Below are 15117 nucleotides of genomic sequence, written 5' to 3' on the forward strand. Positions count from 1 at the left end.
TTATTTTCAACTACAAACTGTCCATCAGCAGTAGTACTAACATTCTCTCTCTCTCTCTCTCTCTCTCTCTCTCTCTCTCTCTCTCTCTCTCTCTCTCTCTCTCTCTCTCTCTCTCTCTCTCTCTCTCTCTCTCTCTCTCTCTCTCTCTCTCTCTCTCTCTCCCCTTCCTTTCCAGGAGAGCGCCAGACATCCGTCACAACAAGCATTTACTAAATTTCCACTGTGGACTATTTGATGCGAAGTATCTTTTCTTGTTCCTCATCGGGCACAGAGCGGCGAATCGCTTGGGAAGCCAGAAGTGTAAATTTTAGTCCATATGCAGCTCGAGTGTAGATCGTGTGCATCCCTCATATCAAAACGAAATTCAAGTGTAGCCCGTCACAGCGGACTGGAAGCATTGTAACCGAAAACCGTAGAGTAGTAAATGTAGTGTATCTTTGAACCACAGAATGCTAAATGCAGTTTAACCCTCAAGCCAGATCTCATGTATCCCAAAAATCTCAGTGTAAACCCTCAGTATTCTCCTAAATCCACAGTATAGTTAGTGTAACCTCAACTCTCTCTCTCTCTCTCTCTCTCTCTCTCTCTCTCTCTCTCTCTCTCTCTCTCTCTCTCTCTCTCTCTCTCTCTCTCTCTCTCTCTCTCTCTCTCTCTCTCTCTCTCTCTCTCTCTCTCTCTCTCTCTATATATATATATATATATATATATATATATATATTATTGTGTTGATGCTTTACACGAATGTTGTTAGTTCTCCTTCTTTTATTGTTTTTCCTTAGACCTGGTCTCGTTGGGTATGTTCCACTGCTACTTTTACGGAGGAATCTGTTAAAAGAGACCTGTCCCATGGAGAAGGTCCGCCGTTTCTTTTCTTAGGAGTCAAGGAATTTTTTAGAAGCACACGTATATAAACATCGGTGGCTGTAGTAAGAAAACTTCCAATGTGATGTAATACGTAAAACTCTCTCGTACTTCCTTTTTCCTCGTGCCCGCCGCTGTACGTATTTCAGTCAGTTCTTTAGCAATACACCAAAAATTAAATATTGCACCAGTACTTGAGTGATACATCACATGAGAAGACCTACTTGACTGGTTGCTTTAAGACTCTGCAATACTGTGATCATAATAGTGCTCGCGCGGTGAAGACAACTAGACGGGAACACTCGTAACAAAATGTACGTCTCCTCTTGAATTGTAAACTACGAGAAGGAAAGAGAAAGATTGATGTATGGATATGCTTGCACTTAATATGCTTTACCTTAAGTATATGTACATATATATGTAACATATAAGAGAACTCCTATATTGCAAACAATTTGATAATGCAAAATGAAGGAAAAAAGTAATAGCAAATACATGTACATGAATAATCCCATCTCAAACTTGAAAAATCAACAGAAAGACTTGCAATAAATTCAGATAATAAGATTCCAAGGAAAAAAAAAAAGGAGAAAAAAATAAAGAATTGGGAGAAGTGGCGCGTGAAGAAAGATTCTGAAAGAGCAGCGCTTACTGTTCTGTGGATGTGTGCAGGTGTAAGGAGGCCGCGCGTGGCTGAGGCCAATGACCAGCTGGGGAAAGGTGTCAGGGTTGTGTACCTAAATGCCCGTTTTCTACATTTGAATCATATCAGAATAGGAATCAGAAATGAGGTATTCATGAGATACTCTGAAGAACGCACAAGTTCTATTTTCACATTATAACAACAGTAGATAATGACATCCCCGTTGTTTCTTGTAGTAAAATTTAATAAATGGCTCACAACTTTCCTGAGCGTGAAGATGTTCTCATTTAGCCAATCTAATTATGTCTTATTCTGTTTCTTGAACTCTAAACTGGTGGAGGAAAAACTTCACTTCAGGATTCCGGACGTGACTATCTTGATTTTAGACTGCTAGCTTCATTGTATGTACTGTATCTTTTTATGGAAACTAACTGCAATGAACTACAAGCATGTTTTACCGATAGAAAGCGTAAAATATAACTGAATTTGGTGAAGAGAATTCACCTTACTGGCAGTGGTCTGCTTCAGTCCATCTCCGTGAGCCGATAATTCATATCACCTCAGATATTCTACTTTATCACACATTCTAGCAGCTGCACCACTGAAGAGCACTGGTGGCTGCACTGCTCTGGATCTGAAAAGGAAATCACCGCGAACCGAAACTCTAAAGCTGTCGAAACTAATCATGAGTCACGTGCATGGAAGAATTGAACATAATTACGTAATGATCTATTTGGTAATTGCTTTTAAGAACGTAACAAAATAAAATAATTAAAGCTGCAAGAAGCCGTCAGGCCTAGGCGTGGCAGTCCCTATATGAAATATATCGACCTATTTACATCCGTCATTCTCATCCATATATCTATCTAATCTTTTTTTTAAAGTTCCTTAATGACTTAACTGAATCTATTTGACAGAATCTCACCAGTTATATAAAAATTATGGAAAGCATCAGCACGTTCAGAGCAACTTAGTGAACCCATTATGAAGCGCAGCAGTGAATTAAGCAACAAACTTGATTGAATACCCTTACTGAGGAAAAAAAAATAAGTATCGCTGTTGGCTTCACCTGAAAAATAAGTCTCTCAGAGGACGCAATAAGCAGACACGAGTGCTGCTCACAACGGTCCAGACTTCCTCCTCTCCACATTCCCTCCTCTTTCCTCGTACTCAGTGTATTGATAAAAAAATAAATAAATAAATAAATAAAAAACTTCGTCGAAGGAAAGGAGTGTGTTACAATGTTATCAAAGTGTTTCTTGAAACTTGTTCAAGACTTATCCTTCACATTCTTATCATAGATAGTATTCCATAGAAATGCCACAAGCAGACTTCTTAGTGTGTGTGTGTGTGTGTGTGTGTGTGTGTGTGTGTGTGTGTGTGTGTGTGTGTGTGTGTGTGTGTGTGTGTGTGTGTGTGTGTGTGTGTGTGGTACGCCAGCCTTCCCTTTTCTGGATTTTTTTTTTTCTAAAAAGCAAGAAAGTTTTTAGTTTTATATCTTCTCAAGAAGTGCTGATCGGAATGATCTGAAATGGCCCCATCCCTTCCTCTCACTCGTCACGTGTCATGGTAAGAGAAAGCTAATTTATTTTTCCTGGAACAAATAAGTTAAAATTACCTGAGTTTAGTAGCTACCAGAAAGTTCGTATATATTTTCGTGGAACTATTAAGCAAAATTACGGGACTTTAAACTATTTGTTGTTTGAAATCGACACTTTTCCTGGAAGATTTTCATTCTTGGAAGGTTGCTGGCTTGGAAAAAGTGTGAAGCATCGGATCTTAAATGGTGCTATTTTTCAACCTCTGTGCCCGTCATGGCCGCGCGTCACTTGTGTAAACCTTCTCCTGTTATAGAGAGAATAATGAAAAACTTCCTTCAGATCTGCTATCCTCCTCCGTTTCTTTGTATGTGTTTGTTGATAAATAGCAGTATATCACTAAAGACGATAATTATAACTCTTGTTAAACTGGCTTGAAAAAGACAATGGACAAGTAAACGGAGGTAAAGGGAGATTTTCTGTCCTGCAAAGCTAACGTATAAGCCGATAATAATGAAGATGATGATAAGTAATTACAATCAGGTGTTACTCGTAGTTAGTTATATTATGTAATATATCTTAGGGCTGGAAAACTGTTTAAAGGATCCTCCTTAAGAATTATAGTTAATGTTAAAGTGAACAGTAAGTGAAAATTATGACATTAGTTCCTCATTTTGTAAATATAAAAAAGAAAAACAAAGCTTTTTAGTGGGGTACAGGCACTTTCCATTAATGAACGAAGAATTATTTGTAAGTCATTAAGTCAAATGTTGAAGTAAGGCTCGGAGATTATTATGAATGATAGTGGTGTGCTCTCTACTCTGGCCGGCGTCACTTACCTCTATTGAATACTTAGGTTCCCTTTATTACATTTAATGTATCCTCTTCTCAAATATGAAAGTTAAGTAAGTTTCGGATTCCATTTCCAGTCTTTCCCATAACCTGGCTGCTGACAAGAAATCTGTAGGCATATCCGAGTCGCTTGAAAATGTACTGAATGGCTAGTGGCAGGTGTGGAGGGGAGAAGGAGGCTAGTCACGGAGCTGCTGGTGTGCACGGTCAGAAGATTCGGTTTGAGAATTCCGGTGACTTGGTATTTATGCAAAAAGTATGATGTTCAGTTTAGAGTTGAGGCACCAAAAGTAAGTGAAGTGCAGCGCTGGCAGCCAGAAAGTGATGCAATGAACAGGAATTTTCACGTTTCCCTTCAATATATATATATATATATATATATATATATATATATATATATATATATATATATATATATATATATATATATATATATATATATACACACACACACACACACACACACACACACACACACACACACACACACACACACACACACACACACACACACACACACACACACACACACACACACACACACACACACACACACTCTCTCTCTCTCTCTCTCTCAAATAAAAAGTTTTTACTCTTCAAACACGTTTAGGTACTAGAAAAGGGTTCCAGTCATGTTCGCCATATCTCGTTCTGCGTAGTATTATACGAGCGTTTCAGATTACCTTTTTAGAACTTAAACCTGCAAGAGAAAAGGGAAAAATGCGACATAGATGGACAAGGGTATGTCGTCATACGACTATCAAGAAATGAACACAGGATGGTTGTGTTATGTGTGAAATACGCAACGGATAGTCATATTAATAAAATCTTAACTCATGCATTTGAAATGGAACCAGGACAAGGTAAGAAGAGAACTGGTCAAAAAATTCATCGTGACGAGTAGCAGAAATAAGTGGTGAGAATTTTATCCTCCACTGGTGCACTAATTGAGGTCAATGATGAGTATGATGAGCGAGGCTGGCTGGCTGTGCGGCGCCACTGGGGTGTTTTGATGACATGGCACCGTGAAAACAAATTCATTAGAGGGCCACTTGTGACAAGCAGGCTGGTGAAGTAAAGTAGTGGAGTTGTTGAGTTGTGATCATTTGATCCATAGTTATGCAGTCTAGTCACATCCGGATCTGTATGAATGGAAACGTTGCGTGGATTTATTCTGTACCTGGAAGTAATTGGGATAACTGACCGGCTGAGTAAGGAAAAAAATAAAAAAAAATGAGCTGTACGACTAAAAGTCCTTATTTTCCTTCTATCCGAACTTCCAGTTGTACGTGTCTTCTCTCCAACACTGAAGCCATCTGACCCGTTGTTGGGATCAATTCATCGTCCTAATATTTTCAAGTACCGAATATCAGTGATTCACGATGTTAGACGAGAGATAGTACTTAGAGCTGCATTGATAAGGAAGACATTCGTATGATAGTTATACTTTTTATGAGTTATTCAATCCTGTAACTGCATCAAATACCATTTACTACGAGAGCCAACCTTGTGGTTTTCATCACATTTTTATTATAAACTCAATTCCTTCATCAATCTATTTGACACAACCTTTCATACAACTGTCCCTTCTTCTTCAGTGACACTCAAATTTCTCCCTCTTAAACATTGAACATACTTGTTGTGTCCAATAAAACTCTCAATTTTAAATTTATCTCACTAAAATAGTTTCCAAGAAGTAAGGTGTTCAGTGTCGCCTCGGCTAATAATTTTCCTCTTTCCAGGAGCCTACGTTATACAGGGACGTTATCTGTCCACGCATAGAATACTGTTTTCACATATGGGGAGGTCCAATTCACTGTGCCCTCGTAAACAGAGCGGAGTAAAAAGTTTTTCCTTCCCATTAGTTCCTTTCCTTTAATTAATTATCTTTTTTTTCACTCACCGCCGCAGTATTGCTTGCATCTCTTACTGTCTTCTACCGTGATTTCCATGGTTACTGCTCTTTCGAACTTACTGACTTCATCGATCTCCCAGCTTTCCCGCAGCCTATTTGCACAAGATTTTCCGCTTACTTTCATCCTTTTCTGCCCATCCTACTAAAGCAAGTAATAACTAGTATATTCATTCTTTCGTCTCTTTTATTCGTAAACTCTAGAAGCCTCTTCCTGATTCTATTTTTGCTCTTGTTTAGGACCTTAACTGTTTCAGAAGATGAATGTCAAGACACCTCATCTTGTTCCCGTTTTTTTTTTTCTTTTTTATAGATAACTATTTTCTTTTCCCGTGCCTGATTTCTAATGCATAAAGGAAGAAAACCCTCCACCATTATTAAGATTTTCCGAGCTCATTCCTCACCTTTCTAAATCCTCTTGAGCCACTTATCTGATATGCATGGCCTCTTTTAACATTAACTTTTGTTCTTATAGAAAAAAAAAAAAAAAAAAAACTGATGACAAAATTAACGGAGCAGAGTTTGTTACTTCTGGTTCCTGTTGTTAATGCTGCTGGTCTGTGTTAGTCATATCATAATATACGCGGCAGGATTTCTGCTGTGACTCCCCATTGTATTTCCATGAAGCAGGCCGGCAGCATTCACCTATCCCCCACTCCCCTTGTGCATCCTTCCACCAACGCTGTCATGGTGACGCCAAGAGAGATGTTGCTCTCTCTGTCTCTCTCTCTCTCTCTCTCTCTCTCTCTCTCTCTCTCTCTCTCTCTCTCTCTCTCTCTCTCTGGAAATATTCACACATTCTATCAACTATTAGATATCATGATGAATACACACGCACGCACACAGAATGCCAATTGTGTGTTAATCCCTGTTCTCATATGATGCCTTGGAGAACCTTCGCCTTTACTATCGTACATCTCTTGCTTTAGATAGTGCAGCTTATCACAACAGCTATTTGATGATACTTGTGTGTGTGTGTGTGTGTGTGTGTGTGTGTGTGTGTGTGTGTGTGTGTGTGTGTGTGTGTGTGTGTGTGTGTGTGTGTGTGTGTGTGTATGTGTAGTCGCTCTACAGTATACTTATACGAGTATTCACTGCAAAATATATCTCGTTAGTTATTTATGGTGAGGCACTGCTCTATATATTTGTTAATTATATGAATCTATGTATGCGAGTATATAAAAAAATATCTACGAGAAGAGTGCATCTCATTAATTCAATTCTTAGAAGCATAATAGAGTGGGAATGAAGAAAAGTATTTCTCCAACACATTTTAAACGCCCCTCCCCCCAAAAAAAAGAGCTGAAAGTAAATGAGGAGAAAAATACACGAAAGGGGAACAGTTAATTAGCAGCCCTGATGTGAGGGGGAAAAAAATGGAGGGAGGGAGAAGGAATGAGCTTTGTGGAGGGAGGAATGGGGGGGAGGGGAAGATTAACGGAGGGAAGAAAAGGGAGGCTGTAGAAGGTAGCAGGTCGTGGATAACACCTCCCTCCATTCCTCGCCTCCTCCCTCTTCTCCTTTCATCCCTGCCCCAGCAGCTGCACGCGGGGCTCACACTCACGCGGCGGTTGCACCACTTCCCAGTGTATTCTACTGAATCACTCAGTTGCCTTTGATAGCCTGTAACTTGTCGATGATTTCTATAGTGTAGTGTAGAGTAGTGTAATGGTAAGGAAATGTTGAAAACGAAACCTAATGTCAAGAATTATCACAACTGTTAATGGATGCCTTTATCGACTTTTCGTCTTTTGGTTTTGTTTTCTCTTAAACGTTATTACTCAACCGCATGGAATAATTTCCTATATATGGCATTTCTATGTGTATTATGCAAATGATTTCAGACTAATAAGAAACTTGATTTGTAACTAAAAATTTACATTTAACGTCCACACGGGATCGGTGAGGTAGGCGCCACAGGCCACAACCAGCCCGGAGAAGGGCACGTCTGTCTCCCCTGCATGACGTTAGCGGGTCAGAGACAGGACAGAGAAAACTGTGCTACGTGCTCATCCACACCTCAGCCACCGAGGAAGAATCTTACCACAAGAAAATCAAGTTCGTTTGTCAGACAGGTAGTGGGGTGTTAGTAATTACGCACAAACAGCACCATCAGGAAAAAGAGCTCCGCCTTTTTTACCCACTAGTTGAAGTTTTCTGTATGTTACGAGCCACTGGAGCAAAACGTATAATGAATCAAGTACTTCATGTAGCTAATATTGTGTTTTCCCTGATATATCCGGCATTTTACGTAGCTGCTGAACCATGTTAAAAATCAATATCCGTGTGTGTGTGTGTGTGTGTGTGTGTGTGTGTGTGTGTGTGTGTGGTTCAGGAAAGGCGGCACACACTGGCGGTGACAGGACTTGCGTAGTTCATGAATATATGGATTTGTGTTATTCTGTTGCTTGTTGGTCGAGGTTGTGTTGTTCCTCTCCTCTGCGCTCCTACTTTTGTGTTGCGGTGGCCTGACCGGTGTCGTTGTAAAGAAGAAAAATTATAGGAGTAATGGTTATAAGAAATTGATAACTGTAATGAAAAATAACAGGAAAAGCAAGGACAATAACAAGAGTACCAGAAGCAACAGTAATAGCAGTAATAGTAGTAGTAGTAGTAGTAGTAGTAGTAGTAGTAGTAGTAGTAGTAGATGTAGTAGTACTAGTAACAGTAGTAGTAGTAGTAGTAGTAGTAGTAGTAATCGAAATATTATTATCATTATTATTATTATTATTATTATTATTATTATTATTATTATTATTATTATTATTATTATTATTGGTGGTAGTATTATTATTATTATTATTAGTAGTAGTAGTGGTAGTAGTAGTAGTAGTAGTAGTTGTTGTTGTTGTTGTTGTTGTTGTTACTGTAGGTTGCTCACTGAACTATGTAGGTTGGGATGTAATTCGCGTCTCGTAGGGATGTCACCGTAAGGAGCTTGAAGTAAAGTCCAGGAGGCAAACATTTTTTTTTTCTTTTTATGCCGGCTTCAAGGGATACAGTAATCCTGGCCCTCTAGCGTGTACGAGTATGTATCCTATCGTACAGTCTATGTGCAACTGATGCCTTGTGGATATGAGTGAGGCTGCCAGACGTAGTAAGTACTACTACTAATAATATCCATATCTGTGTATTTTTACTGTTTTATCACCATGGCAACCACCACCACTCCTTCTCTTCCTCCTCCTCCTCCTCCTCCTCCTCCTCCTCCTCCTCCTCCTCCTCCTCCTCCCTACTACTACTACTACTACTACTACTACTACTACTACTACTACTACTGCTACTACTACTACTACTACTACTACTACTACTACTACTACTACTACTACTGCTGCTACTACTACTACTACTACTACTACTACTACTACTACTACTACTACTACTACTATTACCACCACCACCACCACCACTACTACTACTACTACTACTACTACTACTTCTGTTAACTAACATCATACTCTTCATCGTGCTTACCACCAACAACACTTCCTGTGATCCTGGCGTGCCGGAAGGGTCTCGGCAGGTACTAGCACCGCTTCCTGTTAACATTATACTCCCAAAAAACGAAAAAGAAACACCGGTGCGGGCGTTTCTGTCTTGTGTTAAGCTTCTCATTCGAATTATTGTGACTTTCTCTGAATGTCACATTGCATTTGTGGCGCTGGTGTGTGATAATGATACTTTTTTTTGACGATTATTGATCATTGTTATTAATATAAGTACAACCATTACAAATGCAGTAGTAATGAGGATAATACTAAGAACACCACTTTCTCTACCATAGTTCATCATGGTTACTCTGAGCAGCGGTTTCAAGACAAAGGCTTCCTCCAGCCTCTCCACGAGTAACAATAATGTGCCATTCTCTGCCAAGTTCCTCCAGCAAACTTTCAGTCTTTATTCTCTCTCTCTCTCTCTCTCTCTCTCTCTCTCTCTCTCTCTCTCTCTCTCTCTCTCTCTCTCTCTCTCTCTCTCTCTCTCCCTTTGTATGTATTCAGACATGTAACCCTTCCTTCCATCTCTTACCTGGTCTTGCGTCTACATGGCCTGCCATTCGCTACTTTTACTCCTCTCTGTATGTTTGTGTAATATGGCTAATGTTTCTACTCTTCAGTATTTAATTTCTAAATTAAACAAAATTTGGCATCTCATCTTGCAAAACTCACATTTGAGGGGAATTGACATGATGAAATATTGTCTTTTTTTTTTTACCTTTTTTTTTTGCCATTTATATTCACTTATTCCTACTTATTAAAGTTGCTTTCTATATTTTCCTCCGCTGGCAACTTCACCAGCTAGCTGTTACGTGTAATAACCGAGAAGGGAATAACACTTTATATATATATGTAACCAAGAGTGAGTGTTTTCACGCCCTGGAGTGTAAGGTGACTTTGCAAGTGCACAGAATTCCATTAAATAGTTGATGTGGTTCTAAAGCTTGTTTCATTAGATATATATGCGATCAGGAGGGAAAACCAAAGAAGCAAGCACTTTTAGCATCAGTATGCGAAGACTTATTTGAGGAAGAGAAAGTAATCAGAGGACGACTTTCAGCTTGCGAGTATCTTTAGGTGCTGCCTCCAATTCCACTTTTCACTATACTTTTTCTTTTCTTATATATCTCAGACACACACACACACACACAGAGAGAGAGAGAGAGAGAGAGAGAGAGAGAGAGAGAGAGAGAGAGAGAGAGAGAGAGAGAGAGAGAGAGAGAGAGAGAGAGAGAGAGAGAGAGAGAGAGATGGGTATGAAATTTATGACAATTGAATCTAAAATTTAAGAAAAGGAAATATGAATTAATAAGTAAGAAAATAACGAAAGGTGACAAACGGGGAAAAAGAAAAGAATTAGATATAGGCAAGGTAGTGACGGCAACCAGTAGCCATTGTGACCTCTGTAAATGACCACATATTCACCACAGCCTTTTGCACAATTTCTTAAAAGAATACTGTTTTGTGTGGTACTTCTAAATAAATTACGTATATTGAGTAATTTGGTTGTTTTGAGGGCAGGCACGTGCGCCTCGGTACTTGCGGAAACATGTGAGGAAGATTTTCGCTGCTACTCGAAAAAATAAAAGTAACGGAAAAAAAGCAAATGAATAAAAGCACCAGTGTAGCTACGTAAAACATCTTTAATTCCGAAGTTTTGGCACAGAGACTATGCCATTATCAAGGAGCTGTGGACAAATAACAGCATGTGAGGGAGATATATATATATATATATATATATATATATATATATATATATATATATATATATATATATATATATATATATATATATATATATATATATATATATATATATATATATATATATATATATATATATATATATATATAAAGAAAAGATTTAGAAAACTTAAAAGATATAAAAAGGGTAGGCTGACTGGGTTTTGTTAAGTTCAGGGGCAAATTTTCTTATCTACATTGATTCCAGTTCTAATGGCAGCACTGTTTGGGGAGTCAAAAATTTTAAAGTAATCTTTCCTAGGTGGTAAGTTACATTGCACCAGGCGTTCCCTTACTGCAGAGTAAGATGGCGCAAGTAGAGGGCAGCCATTTCAGCTCGACTGACCCAAGTGTCCTGCTTTTATACGAGCGCACAGTGCTGCCTATATACCCTATCTGGCAACTGAGGCAAGTGAATTTGCAAACGACAGATGATCTTAGATCGGTGTGCAGGTGGTTCTTGAAATTTAAAAAAATTAACCTATTTTAAATTCATTCACAAATACGAATCTAAAACCTATCTGAGGGTAGGAACTCGCTCCTGCTCCTCCGAGCAGGAGTGAGTTGCCAGTTTGTGCAATGTGACACTCAGGTCGGACGAAGTTCTAAATGAGAATCTCGCTAATTGCATAGTTTTAAAGAGGAGCAGATATAATTATCGAGTTGTCCTTTTCAGAGATTAGGGTCAAATATGTCAATTCGAAAATCTTGAGTGGAAAGATGTCTGGGGAACAAACAGCATTGATTATTACATTGGTATTGTCACATGTTGTAGTCCACGCGTTCTTGTCGTTGACCATTCTTCTATTCCCATATTAAAATTGTGATTCCGACTGAGCTCAACAAAGTTTTCCCGTTATATAAGTTAATCTAAGTATTGGCAGAGTGTCTTTTAGTGTTTACACCATATCTTTTAGGTATGTCTTCCATTCAGAAATGTTCTTGTGGACGAAAAAGACGAAAACTCTACCGTGTGTGTGTGTGTGTGTGTGTGTGTGTGTGTGTGTGTGTGTGTGTGTGTGTGTGTGTGTTGAGTTGGATGTATTGTTATAATTACGTTTCTCTGATATCGAGGTATAGTTTTTTGGGGGGGTCACAGACAATTTAGGGATAAATAGTTTAAGAACCAAATGATATGAGACTCAAAATGTCCGATACTTGAATGGACTGAGGTCCAGATGGTGTGAGATACAAATTAATTTTTGATCATATGACTTCAGTAGCAGCAACAGTGGTAATAGCAACAGCAGCAGCAGCAGCAGCAGCAGTAGTAGTAGTAGTAGTTGTTGTTGTACCGGCACTAGTACCAGTAGAGATAGTAGTTGTGTAAACAAAACTAATAATAGTAGTACCAGTAGTAGTTGTTGTGGTAAATGTAGTAGTATAATCCTTATCGACATCTCCATAACGTATGGATCTATAACTAACAATGCAAAAAAAAAAAAAAAAAAATGTGGAAACAAGAAAACTTAAATATATGAAACATAAAACTATTGCAAGAAGGAGGAGGAGAGCCTGGATGAAAGAGGTGGATAGAAGGGATGGAGGAAGAAAGGTTTGTGTGCGGGAAAGATTGCGGGAAGATTAGAAAGGAAGAGAGAAAGGAAAAATACAGAGCGGGACAGATTAAGCCATTGTGTGTGTGTGTGTGTGTGTGTGTGTGTCATGCACCAGTGGGTAGACAATGAGCAGCAGCCTTTCCTTTATTTATTTATTTATTTATTTATTTATTTATTTATTCTATTTATTTATTTACTAATTTATTTATTTATTTATTTTTTTTTTTTTCGTCCTTCTCGACCATTTCCATTAAATGGTATCGGGAAGAAAGGCAAAGTAAAATAACATTAGTAGAAAGCGTATGTGCGTATTATCTCACTCTCACTTCCTTACTTGTCTGTTCTTCCTTTTCCTATTAGCCATACTTTCAAGTCGTATGTACTCGTATGTGTGTCAAGAAAGTTTAATAAAGACCCCCTTGGTTTGTCTGTGTGTGTTATGCACTCACTCACTGTCGTCTGCTAGTCTCGTGACAGCCAGCTTTCTCCTATGGAAAGAACTCAGAATTTACAGCGACCAGTCTTTGGTAGATCCGAGACCACTCACACACCCTCGACTTAACATCATGTACCCACTAGGTGAACAAGGGCTACAAATTATCCTTTTCACTGCGATATACAACAATTCACGGCGCTAGAAGCAATGTCTGGAATCTTTATAAACATCTACAAGAAAAACAGGATGAAAAGAATACAACGTAGAACAAGAAAAGGTATCTCAGAGTGGTTCGTAATTAAGGAAGCATGTCAAATAGCAGTGAAAGAGTTAACTGGCTCGCCGATCTGCCTCCCTTATCCCGAGACTGCAACTCAGGCTTCCTCGGTTGTGAGGTGAGCGTGATAGTTTTCACGTCCTATGGCATTTTGCTTTTACTTATGTACTGTACTTGGATATTGGAGGAGGAACTGGTAGTGATGTTATTATTGATTGTATTATTGTTTGTTGGCATTGATTGTTGTTACAATGGTGGTCCCATATTTGTGTTTCAATCTCAATAAGTTGTGTGTGTGTGTGTGTGTGTGTGTGTGTGTGTGTGTGTGTGTGTCTGTGTGTGTCTGACACATACACACACACACACACACACACACACATAGGTCTAGATCATTCCCTTTATGCATACATCCAACACACTGGTGGTATAGGATTCTCGGTATCCGTTATCGGTCCCACAAGACTTCAGTATTATCGTTGCTGGTCCACTCGGGGGCTTTATCCCTCCTCTTAGCTCGTGGTCATGCTCCCCCGGCACCACTTCCCTCTCCGCGACGCCACAACACCATCGGAAAGGTGGTGAAGGTGAAATATCGTCCCACTGCAAAATCTGGAATCAAACAGCCCCCCACTCCACTTTGGTGCAAAACCTTGACGATATATTCTCATGCGTCCTGGATCACCCTCTCCTCCCTGTCTTTCTTCGCCAGCGTCTTCGCTATATCTTACACTTCTTCCCTAGCTTATTTGTAGCTGATTGCTCTTTCTCCTCGTCGTTGTCTTCCTCCTCCCATCTTCTCTACCACCACCACCACCTGCTCCTCTTCCTCCTCCTCCTCCTCCTCCTCCTCCTCCTCCTCCTCCTCCTCCTCCTCCTCCTCCTCCTCCCCCTCCTCCTCCACCTGTTCCCAGTTTCCTATATTTTTCAATCTCCTCTTTCTTGTCCCTCTCCTGTCCCTCACTTTTCCTTCTTACGTATTCTTCCTCCTCCCTGTGTTCCATCTTTTTCTATCTTCACTTTCCTGCCCGCCTCCTCCTGTCCCATATTTTTTTTTCTTCTTGATTCCTCCTCCTCCTCCTCCTCCTCCTCCTCCTTCTCTTCTTCTTCCTCTTTCTCCTCCATCTTCTTCTTCTTCTTCTTCTTCTTCTTCTTCTTCTTCTTCTTCTTCTTCTTCTTCTTCTTCTTCTTCTTCTTCTTCTTCTTCTCCTCCTCCTCCTCCTCCTCCTCCTCCTCCTCCTCCTCCTCCTCCTCCTCCTCCTCCTCCTCCTCCAACTCCTCCTCCTCCTCCCACTGTTTCACTGATCTTATATGTATTCCTTCTAATCTCTATCCCCCAGCCCTCTCCTCCTCTTCTTTCACCTCCTTCTCCTCTGTCCGTTTCTTCCTTTCTCCCATCACTATTGTTTCTTTAGCCACACGATATCTCGCCTCGCCTTCATTCCCTCACAACGCCTCCTGACAAAGAGAATTAGTATTAGTATATAAAGTTGGTTCCACTTTTTATCGGATCACCTTAAAATATACGTACGTATGATCACATCATTTTGTTTGTAGTATACATGTGTGAAAGAGAGGAGTTTCCAGGATGTTTGTATGTATGTATGTATGTATGTTTGTATGGAGATTATGGAAAATAACCTTAGCCTACTAATTTCCATACACTGACTATTTTTTGGCAAAAATATGACGTTTTTTTTTTTTCGTGATGTACACAAGGAAGGGATCAGCAGTGAAATTAATGAACTAAATGAATCTACGTCTAACCTGACCTAACCTAACCTAGCCCTTATATGAAAATGCTT

General features: G+C 39.5%; 1 long non-coding RNA gene across 1 annotated transcript in view; it reads left to right on the forward strand.

The window, feature by feature from the left end:
• LOC135113829 (uncharacterized) overlaps positions 1-15117 on the forward strand; it is a 222729-nt gene that overhangs the window by 154269 nt on the left and 53343 nt on the right. The gene's annotated exons all lie outside the window — the stretch shown is intronic.

This window comes from Scylla paramamosain, chromosome 2, assembly GCF_035594125.1.
Source record: "Scylla paramamosain isolate STU-SP2022 chromosome 2, ASM3559412v1, whole genome shotgun sequence".
NCBI classification, from domain to species: Eukaryota; Metazoa; Arthropoda; class Malacostraca; order Decapoda; family Portunidae; genus Scylla; species Scylla paramamosain.